This window comes from Kogia breviceps, chromosome 18, assembly GCF_026419965.1.
Source record: "Kogia breviceps isolate mKogBre1 chromosome 18, mKogBre1 haplotype 1, whole genome shotgun sequence".
Taxonomy (NCBI): domain Eukaryota; kingdom Metazoa; phylum Chordata; class Mammalia; order Artiodactyla; family Physeteridae; genus Kogia; species Kogia breviceps.
This window is the reverse complement of record NC_081327.1, coordinates 29,365,991-29,376,717: the sequence shown is the minus strand read 5'-3', so window position 1 is coordinate 29,376,717 and position 10,727 is coordinate 29,365,991. Positions and strand designations below refer to the sequence as shown.

At 44.5% G+C, this 10,727-nt stretch overlaps 1 pseudogene; it reads right to left on the bottom strand.

Annotated features, from left to right (window-relative positions):
• Positions 1-1,954: 1,954 nt before the first annotated feature.
• Positions 1,955-5,873, bottom strand: LOC131744370 (mitochondrial import inner membrane translocase subunit Tim29 pseudogene; annotated as a pseudogene).
• Between the last annotated feature and the right edge of the window lie 4,854 nt (positions 5,874-10,727).

Sequence of the window (10,727 nt, the reverse complement as noted above, 5' to 3'; positions counted from 1 at the left end):
GAAGAGAGAGATGCTAGAGGGAGGCCTCAGGTGACCAGGGCCAGCCGCCACTGCTCCTAGTGAGAAGGGCTGAGCAAGGGCGTCTGACAAATTTAAAACCAAAAGGTAGATGACTGAGAGCGGTGTTCCAGAATGTCCTCTGGCAGTTTTTGTTGTTGTTTAATGTATTTATTTGTTTTTATTTTGGGTTGTGTTGGGTCTTCGTTGCTGCACGTGGGCTTTCTCTAGTTGCAGGGAGAGGGGGCTACTCTTCGTTGCGGTGCACAGGCTTCTCATTGCGGTGGCTTCTCTTGTTGCGGAGCACGGGCTCTAGGCATGCGGGCTTCAGTAGTTGTGGCTCACGGCCTCTAGAGCGCAGGCTCAGTAGTTGTGGCGCACAGACTTAGTTGCTCCGCGGCATGTGGGATCTTCCCGGACCAGGGATCAAACCCGTGCCCCCTGCCTTAGCAGGCAGATTCTTAACCATTGTGCCACCAGGGAAGCCCCCGCTGGCAGTTTTTAAAGGAGATTGTTTTCACTTTTCAGTTCTAAACATCCAGCCTGATAAATGCTTTCTCCATAGTAATCTCTTTCAGCTCTATAAGCATTTTTTAACCTTCTCAGGACCCTTTCACGTACAGGGTTGTATTTAATATAAAGGAAAAGAACCTTTCCTCGAGGAAAGAACCACCCAGAGTCATTGCATTTCTCACTTGTACATTATTTTAAAAGGCACAAAAGACATTAACTGTGAGATGTTGAATAGCAAAACAAAAGCCGATCAAATGCCACCTTAGACGGATACACTTACCTACTCCCAGTGGAAAAACAGGAGAAGGACCGAAAAGAAGCATCTTGGTTTCTGACTCATTTCTGATATAGAAATGGCTCAGAAGTGATATGGGATGATCCATGGTCCAGGTTTAATATTCACTGGCTGGATGACCTAGGACTTCTCCCTACCTCAGTTCCCCTCCAGGTAACGTGTGAAGATGGGCTGCAAAAGAGCTCTAGGATCTAGTGGGTGTTGGGCGGCTTTGCGACTTTCATGGGTTCTAAGCACTTTTGTCTTCATGGTCCCCTTTTGTTGTTGTTGCTTCATCTCTTGGTTTATTAACCAGCCACAGGTCATGTCAGTGACAGAGGTGGTCTCATTCATATAACATTTTAAAACTATGATTATCACCCAGCTATGTACACCAACATATTCCTTTCCATAGGATTCTGTGTTTCCAGGGTCGCTGAAGTGTAACGTAACCAGAAGCTATGATTCCATATTGATTTCCAGATCAGAAAATGCATCATACCTCCAAGTCACTTTAACATCACTATCAATACACATATGGTAAAAGCAGGTTGTTTGTGCAAAGAAAAGAGTCCCTGAAACATCCAAAGAGTCATCCGAATGTCAATCTCCTGGTTTGGTACTGCTCATACAAGATGTTACCATTTGGGGGAAGCTGGGTGAAGGGTACCCAGGATGTCTCTATTATTTTTCCAGTTTCCTCTGAGACTCCAATTATTTAAAATTATTTAAAAATAAAACATGTTATTCATGGAAATAGGGGCTAAACATTTCAGTTCAAAATCTAAAATGAAAAGTTGAAGTTTCTTAGGTGAGTTTGGGAGTCACCTAACAACTGTGATACCTCAGTCAGGGGAACCGTGAAGCCCAGTGAAAAAGGCTTATTTCTGTCGGAGGCTCCTTACTCACTCTGGCAGTGATAAACATGACACGGCACGTCGCTCTGCTCTCTCCAACCCCCAGACCAAGGAGGCTCTATGAATTAGCTTCAGCTCACAAGGAACAGGTAAGACAGAGGCCCCCAATTTTGTGAAATCCCAGGGAGAGAACACTGCACATAATTTATTTCCATCACTCTTCATCTGAGGCTTGCACACACCAACTGCACAATCCCAGGCCAGCCGTCTGCCGGGGTTCGGAGCCCGGTCCGGACCCAGGCCAGACTGGGTTTCATCTCGCGACCTCCGACGGCACCAGCGGGTCGGCCTGGCGCAGGGAGACCTGGTCCTTCTTCTCCTGCTGCGAGACCTGCTTGCTCCTCCCACAGCGCCTGGGCCACGTGATTGGCGGTGAGCACCACAGGCTTGGGCTTCTCCTCGTCGAAGAGCCGCACGTTGGCCTCCGGGTACAGCTGGTGGGGCCCGGCGGCGCGCATCCGGGACCCCGGAAGCCACCAGCGGCCCACGAAGCCCACATCTGGGATCCGGTCCGGGAAGTCGGCCCAGCGGGGCTGCAGGTAGCGGCAGCGGGCCTGTGGGGGCTGACCTGGGCGTCGAAAGGTGTCTCATACACCAACGAGCAGAGGCCCGGGCTCACGGGGCGTCGGTGGCCGCGACCCGGCAGCCAGAGCGGCTGCTGCAAGGACGCTTCCGAGTCCCGTTGCGCGTGGCGGCCGCCAGCGGCAGGAGGGTACCCGACGCGCTTCGAGAGATTGCTCCAGGCCAGGGCGCAGCAGGCCGCCGCGTCCCCGCAGGCCTCGGAGGAGTCCCGGAGCGGAGCGAGGGCCCCGGCGCCCAACCGCGCCCACTCGCCGGGCTTCGCAGGCTCAGCGTCGCCCTCCCTTCCGCGGCTTCGGGACCAGAATCCCTCCGGAGCGGCCACCGCCCTTCTCTTCAGCTTGGCCAGGTATGCGAAGCGGAAGGCCGGGGGAGTCTCTTCTGCTCAAGCGCCAACATTGCCGTTCGTGGCCCCTTTTTAATTAAAAAAAAAAAAAAAAAAAAAAAAAAGAATGAGATTTTACGACTGCTTGCGTAGAAGAGAAATAGAAACAGGTCTGGAATTCATTTGCCTTTATGCCAACTCAATGAAAGTATGCATCTTGCTTCTTGCAAGAAGCAGACGTTCTCGTGCTATGGGCCCCAGGGGTGCGGTGCCCGCAGCATCTCCTGGCAAAGTCGGCCCCGAGTGGGGGCAGCCAGAGAGGCAAAAGGTTACGTGGGGGAAGAGGTGAGCTTCGCTTGAAAGGAACCTGGAATCAAACTTGCACTCAGCCACTTATTCCTGTTTGGCTTCAGGCAAGTTATTTGCTCTTTCTGGGCCTCAAGTTTCTCCGACGTAAAATGAGGATAAGAAATCAGAGCAGCTCCCTGGGATTGCGGTGAGGGTTGATTGAGAGAGTCCTCCAGACTCAGGACTTTACGATTGCTCAGTGTCTGACATTTAGTAAGCGCTCCATAAATGGAGGCTGTTACTCTTCTTATTATTTTATTATCATCGTCTTCCCTAAGGATTTGACCCATTTGGCCGGTATGGTTGCTCAGTTCAGAGCAGGGCCGACACCTGTCTGCCCACCCACTTCCTCCCGGGCAAGGTGAGCAGGGATCTTTCCTCCTGCAGGCAGCCTCACTTTGGGTTCCTCTCGCAAAGGGCGTGTGGGCCCATCGGGCTGCAGAGCCACCTGGTTGGTAATGCCCACCCCTAGGCACAAGCTGATGAGCCTCACCTGTGTTCATAGTTTGGGAGGGCAGTGATGGTAGCAGCCATCGCCCTGCTCTGTGACTGCTGAGATGATCACATTCTAGGGTGCTAAAAACCCACAATCATTATTTAACGCATTTGGTTGAGTTTCAGGCCTTTTTTTTTTTTTTGCTATGTACACAGATTATTATAAATTTTTTAAAAGTACACTATTTAAGGACCCGGATCTATTCTTACACTGTTATTACTGGAGAGTAAAAAAGTTCCATGAAATCTGAGTGTGTGTGTTTGGGTCTTTTGCTAGCCTAAAGTTTCCATAACTACATCTGTTTAAGATTCTGTGGGTATGGAAATCTCATATTGTTGATCTAGAAGGGCTATTTTTGCTTTACCAAAGGCCAATCGCACAGGTCAGTGGCAACCCCTCCCCCCTGCCTTGCTCAACTGCTATTCTTTGGGCATTAATTTTAATGTTTAAATAGCAAGTGCATTTTCCAAAGCCTGCATAAAGCACTAGATAAGCAGAAGACTGCTGGCTTGGGAAGAGCAGAAAGTTCAGCGAAGCCTTTCGCATAGAGAGAATGCTGAATATCTCCACCATTATTTAGCATCAGAATCAGTTATGCTTGTCTGACTGATGGACGATTTTTTTCCCCCCCGGCCTGCTCTCTTTGCAAGTGACCTATACTGTCTAGACAGTCGCTTATTATTTATACATTCGTTTCAGATTTTATGAGTTTTGTTTGTTTCAGTAAAGTTGTGCAGGTTTCATGCAGCCAACTATTGGAAACGTACTTCCTGAAAAGCCATATAATTGCACCAGGTGAATGCTTTCTTTCTTAGAGTTGTGTCACCATTAAAATTTTTTAAAAAGTGTTTTTTTTAAGAAAAGACCATTATATGAGCTCTGAAAAAAATGAGACCAAACTTTCCAACTTCAGCGCCCCCCCCACCACACACACACTCCCCTCCTATCTTCAGAGTACCAGCAGCAGGCCATGGAGAGAATTAAAGACAGCTAATTTCAAAGGTTCTTAATCAATTCAAGTTGATCCCATTTGTTGATTAGGGAGTCAAAACACATTATTTGCATTCTGTTTCAAATTCAGAATTTTCTTCAGGAGATTTGAGGCTGGAGAAATCTCTTTCAGAGCAATCCCTTGGGCAATAAGGGAGTTAATTTGAAAACTCTGGTGAGTCTGATGGGTTTTGAAAGTTTCACATGAAACATTTATAATGGCTCCTTTCAGGGTGGTGGATTTTGGTTGAGAGTGTGTGTGTGTGTGTGTGTGTGTGTGTGTGTGTGTGTGTACTTGTGTGCATGAGGGTTCTTCAGGAGTCATGAACCAGTGCCTGAAGCTTTGTGTAATTATCTGGGTAGTGAACAAAATGCCCCATTTCCATCCAGATACATGGTGTTCTGTAGACATTACAGTTGGAGAAGGGCGAATAGCATGAAGTTTAGGATTAAATGGAGGGACATTCCCTTCCTGAGGTGCATCTGAAGCTTGGGGCTAATTCTGTGCAGGTCTCAGGCCCCAAGTCTGACCAGGCCCACTGCCTTGGATGCAGTTTGGAACTCTGTCTTTTCCTGGCTTCATTGTGGGAAGACTTGCTACATGAGACTGAAATTTGGTATTGGTTCCTTCAAGCCCATGACCTGGTGAGCTCTGGGAGATGTGCCCTGACCAGCGTCAGAGGAAGTGAACCTGAGGGCCAGTTCTCCTGGGAGGACATGCTCAATGTAACCAGAAGTGAGGGCATGCATCTGGAAGTCCCTCCCCTCGGATTTCACCTCCCGCCCTCCCACCCCCAGTGAATTTTGCTAAAAAAAATCCCAGCCCTGCTTAGAAAAGAAGCATGTTGATGTGGGTGCCCTACATATTGGAAGAAACTATTTCTTTGGGGCAAGATTATACATTAACCTACTTGCATCTCATTTATGTCGACTGGAGATGGTGAGGGTGAACATTTCATAGGAATTATATGAAGAAAAAAATGTAGCTCCAGCTGGATACAATTTGTTCTGTATCTTTGGAGTCTCACCCCTAGCCCCTCAATACATACCCGTTTATACTGCTTCCCATGTTCCATGGGGAGTCACAGTGGACACCTTAAAATTGACCCTGGCCACCAAATTGTCAACCATGTCCTGTTTATCAGCCAACACCGACATTAAATCGTAAAACTTGCTTACCAGGTGGCTAAAGTTATTTGGGATGTAAAAATATCACAATGAAGAAAGCAAACAGTCTTCACCACTCTTGCAGAAAGGGAGAAAGTTTTACCTGTCTAAATACCAATTCTAAAACACACCATTTACTTCGATAACGGCAAAGTGGTCCTTTTCAAAGGCTGTTTCTTTCTCAGCTTTGATTTCATTTTCTATTCCGTTCCTACAGTATAAGATTAATTCCCATATTCTGCATATTGCCTGGAGTTCAGCGCACATGTTCACCGAGGTGTACAGCCCTCAAATAACTTTGGTGCCTCTTTCACCCACTGTTAGGAAGTATATTTAAAAGAAATTGCCTTTTATAGATTTAAATTACAAAAGTACTGATATCATGCAAAAGGCAGTTTAACTCATGCAAGCATACAAATAGGTAAATCTTAGGGAAAAAGATACCAAGGCTAATATGAATGTAAATAGGATTAGCTGCCTGCATTAGCAGCGGCTGTGAAATTTAAAGTACTTTCTGTTAGGTTATTCTTTAAAATACACCTATATTTCATGTGTGCATTTGTAGGTATTTGGGAATATATTTTACTTTGTCTTGGGCTTGAATTTCGTAACAAGTATAGACCAACGGTCCTGACCTCCACTTATTGACAGCCAAAGTAGAAGGGGAATTTAACTTTCTTGATGGTTAAATATTTATTGATGTAGAATTTTAGATCTCTAGGAAAATAGGAAAAACTTTGACCAAGAAAACAAAGATTCATATTGCAAAGAAATTAGAAAACCGAGTGTATAGTGGTTTTATTTTTCTTTTAAGAAAAGCCTTGTTTGTTCCCAAAGGTTGAATCAGATATCAGTGAGCAGTTTAGAGCAGGGATTGGCAAACAGTAGCCAATGGGCTGGATCCAGCTCCCTGCCTGTTTTTGTTCATCCTCCAAGGTCAGAAAGGTTTTCACATTTTTCAATGGTTGTAAAAAAATCAGAAAAAAAGTACTTCATGACACATAAAAATTATGTTAAATTCAAAACTTAGTATCCATAAATAAAGTTTTATTGGAATATGGCCATGATCACGTGTTTGAATATTGGCCGCTTTCTCACTCTAATAGCAGATTTGAGGAGCTTATGGCCTCTAGGGTCTAAAAGATTGACCATTTCCCTTTCACAGAAAAGGTTTGCCAGCTCTAGGTTTAGAGTAAAAGTATCTTTATGCACTTTATTGTTGAGAATCAAAATTACGTTATTGGAGTTGGAAATCCGTTCTGAAAAGAATCTCTCATATTTGTTTACATTGAGATTATTTTCTTAGCTAGAAGCATCAGAAACAGATTATAGGTAATAAGGCATTTTTAAAAATTAAGCCACAAGCTAACAGAGCACCTAAGGGCTACAGGTATGAGTCTTTGGAAGGAGGTGTGGTCAAGTGAGAGGAAAGAACCTGGATCTGGAGTCCAACTCCCTGGGCTCACATCTCCGGTCTGCGACATAAGTTATCATGCTTAACCTTCTTGCTCCATAAAATGGGGGCAATAATGAAAACTTGTCTCATAGCGCTTTGCCAGAATTAAATGAGATGATGCATTATCACATGTTTAGAAGAGTGCCTGGTCTGCAAATCTCAGTTAGCGCTGGTTATTTTATTTTTTTTAAATATAGGATGTTGGCATTTAAATCCTTGTGTATTCTGAGAGTTCACTTCCATGATAGAAGCACCTATTCTTTAGGTCACAATATTTTGAAAGGGTTCATTAGGTAACATCACTTTGGGGTTTTGGAACACTTCCCATGTGATGTGCATGCCAGCTGAGGATAAAATGCTAAAAATACAGCTTCCAGGAGTCATTGATCAGGAGTCAGTTTTCTCAAGCTATGCTGAGGAATGGATTGGGACCAAAAGAATTGCTGAATTGATTTGCTTCAATCCAGCCTGTCCTATATTACTTAATTTTAGATCTAGTTAAGAATATTCACTTAGTGCATCATTTTCACATGAAGACATCAAGGTCCAGAGACTGGGATAGACTCAGCCAAGCCACACAATAAAGCAACCCCAGGGCCATGAGAGAACTCAGGACTTATAACTCTCAGGCCTGGAGCCTAACAGTAAAAACACATGCACTCAGCACCCTTTTTCTTAGACCATGATACTTAGCACGGTGCCCAGCACTTAGTAAGTACTCAGTAAACACAAGAACAACAAAAACAACAAAAACGAATGAACGAATGAGCTACCTGAGATCTTCAAAGCCCTTTAAAATACACACAAGCACGAGAAAGATTTATTCCAATGGTTAAATAAAGAAAACTCTCCACAAAGAATTTTTTATGGTAGATCTGCCCCAGTATCTTACACCTGAGCACCTGCTGTGATCAGTAGAGTCCAGTCCATCACTTTTTTTGCCAGTAAGAGTGTGAATGATTAGTGATTCAGTCCATACATAATGAGTTTATGCTTTTTCCTTTTCCTTTTCACCTACTCATAATTTATATTATAGTGGTATATTATATGAATCTCTATAAACCACCTCCAGTACATATTGGAATAAGATAAAGTGTGCCTAAATAAATGAATGGATATATGGATGGATAAAGTACATAAAAGTGAGAAGGAGAATAAATGGATAAGTAGGTAAGAGACGGTCATTCAACAGCCATAAATCGCTTAGATTGGTATGTAGTAGGTGCTTAGTGAATATCGGTTGACAGGATAGCTAGATTAATATATTTTAGAAAGCTTTTCAACATGCAAAATTGCAACAAAATGTAACCTGACCATTAACTTGACCAAACTGGGCGCTTGTTCCAGAGCCCTGGAGTTAGATGAGCTTTTTTCTGTCTGGCCTCACAAGGAGCATGGGAATACAAGGGCACCTCCCTCCCAGACCAAGTTTGATGCATGAAAATCTAGATTCCCAAAACAGATCAAAGAGGCATGCATCTCACTATTCGTTCATTCATTGAGTCCCTACCTTTTTGCCAGACCAGTACTAAATGTTGTAGATCCAAAGCATTGTACTTACCCTCGTGGAGCTTATAGTCTAGAAGAGCAACTAGCATTAAACAGGTATTCACGAAATATTACAACATAGTTACACTTCACTAGAGAGGGTGCCCCAGGATATGGCATGTGAAGATTGGTTTGGCTAAATGGTACCTTTATTTAGCAAACCTTTAGTGGAGAAGACCTGATGGAGGAGGACAGATTTAATAATATATGTTCTCCTGGGGTTTAATGGTGTGTGAAGTCCTTCCCACAGGTGGGATGCATGATCACAATCCAACCATCAGCACTTTGGGGCCTTTCTGTTCTCAGTGGAACAGAAGAGAATCAGAGAGACCCATTGATCTAGAACTACTTTGGTCCACATAGGCCTCTTTTCTAAGGCTGTATGCACAAAGCCAAGGTCATTTGGAGGAAGCAGGAAAGAACTCAGCTTTTGAAGATGCAGCAAAGGATTAGACAGCCCTATTAGTTGACTGCATAACTGGTTCATCAATTGGTTACTGTCTCAATGTGATTATGAATATTCCTCTTGCATAAATAATAAATAATTGATATTTTAAATAAGCATCATTAATTATTTATGCACTTGATAATTTGGTGGAAGCATTTGATGAGCGCCTAGATTGTACAAAACATTGATCTACATGCTGTGGAGATGGGGACTTGAAGGTATGCCACTCACATCTCCCTTCCAGAAAGAACTTGCCATTCAGCTACAAAGAAGGCAGTTACCTCACAGCCTCTATTTGTTGGCCTTCAGAATCCACCTCAGCTTTCAGCCAAGGCCATGCTCTTCCTAAGCAGTCCCTAGGTCTTGGCCATTTTTGCCCAATGCAGAGCTCCACCAACGGCAACCATTGTTCTGGAGCTTCCTGTTGAATTGGTTAAGACTTTATCGGATGAACATTATGTTCTGAGGCTCTTTCTTCCTAATCCTGCTTCCTCCCCACTTTTCCTTTCACTGGTATCAGCTCTGCATTGTGGTCCAATCTTGCTTCCTCCTTTGTACCAATCTCCCTTCTAAGATGGTTCCCAATGATTCCCAGTCTCCCAGCATTCACGCCCTTGTGTAATCTCCTCTCCTTAGCTATTGGCTGGACCTAATGACTCACTTTTAATAAATGGAAATCATCCAAAAAACGATGGGAAGTCATTTCTCTGACTTTGGTCTCCCTAGGACTCTCTTGCTCTCTCCTGCATTTGCTCACTCTGATGAAGCGGGCTGCCATATTGTGAGCTGCCCTATGGAAAGGCAAGAAATTTAGGGTAGACTCCAGCCAATAGTCACCTGAGGGCCTCAGATCAATAGCCTTCAAGGAACTGAATTCTGTCAACGACCATGTAAGTGATCTTGGAAGCAAATCCTTCTCCATTTGAACCTTTAGATAGGACCAGAGTTTCTGCTGACACTGATTGCAGCCTTGTGAGAGACCTTGAGTCAGAAGTACCTAGTTAACTTGCACCATATTCTTGACCCACAGTAACTATGGGGTAATTTGTTACACAGCAATGACTAAATAACGCATCCACCTTTAACTTTCATAGGCATTACTTCTTTCTGGAGAACCCAGCTGGCATATAGGTCATCAAATCTGAGCCTTGGGAGAAAAGTCAAGGTGGGAAATGCAGACCTGATGGTCAGCAGCATAGACTTGGAACAAGAGATGCTATCATTTCTGAGCACGAGGTTGAGAAGAGAAGGGATCGGGTTGGGATCTGCGCGTAGCTTCAGGCATTGGAAGAAGAGCCAGCCAAGGAGACAGAGGAGGGATCAGAGAGCTTCCTCCTCTGGGACATCTTTCCTCACTCTTCCATGACTCCTCCCCACTGCTCCCCTGCAGGGGTTGGTGAGATGCTCCCCCACTCCCACCACCCCGTTTCCTCCCAATGCAAGTCATCCTGCTGTATCATACTTGTTGATTTCAGTATCAACCTCCCTAAGAACCCACAAGAGATCCTTGAGGGCAGGGCTAGTGTCTTCTTCACCTTGACTTCCCAGTGTTTCACAAGGCTGGTGCTTAGTAGGAACCCATGTAATGTGTGAACAAATGTATGATCAGAATGTATGAAACCAGCAAAATGGGATGTAAGTTTGACTGTTAAAACATAACTCAGTGAAC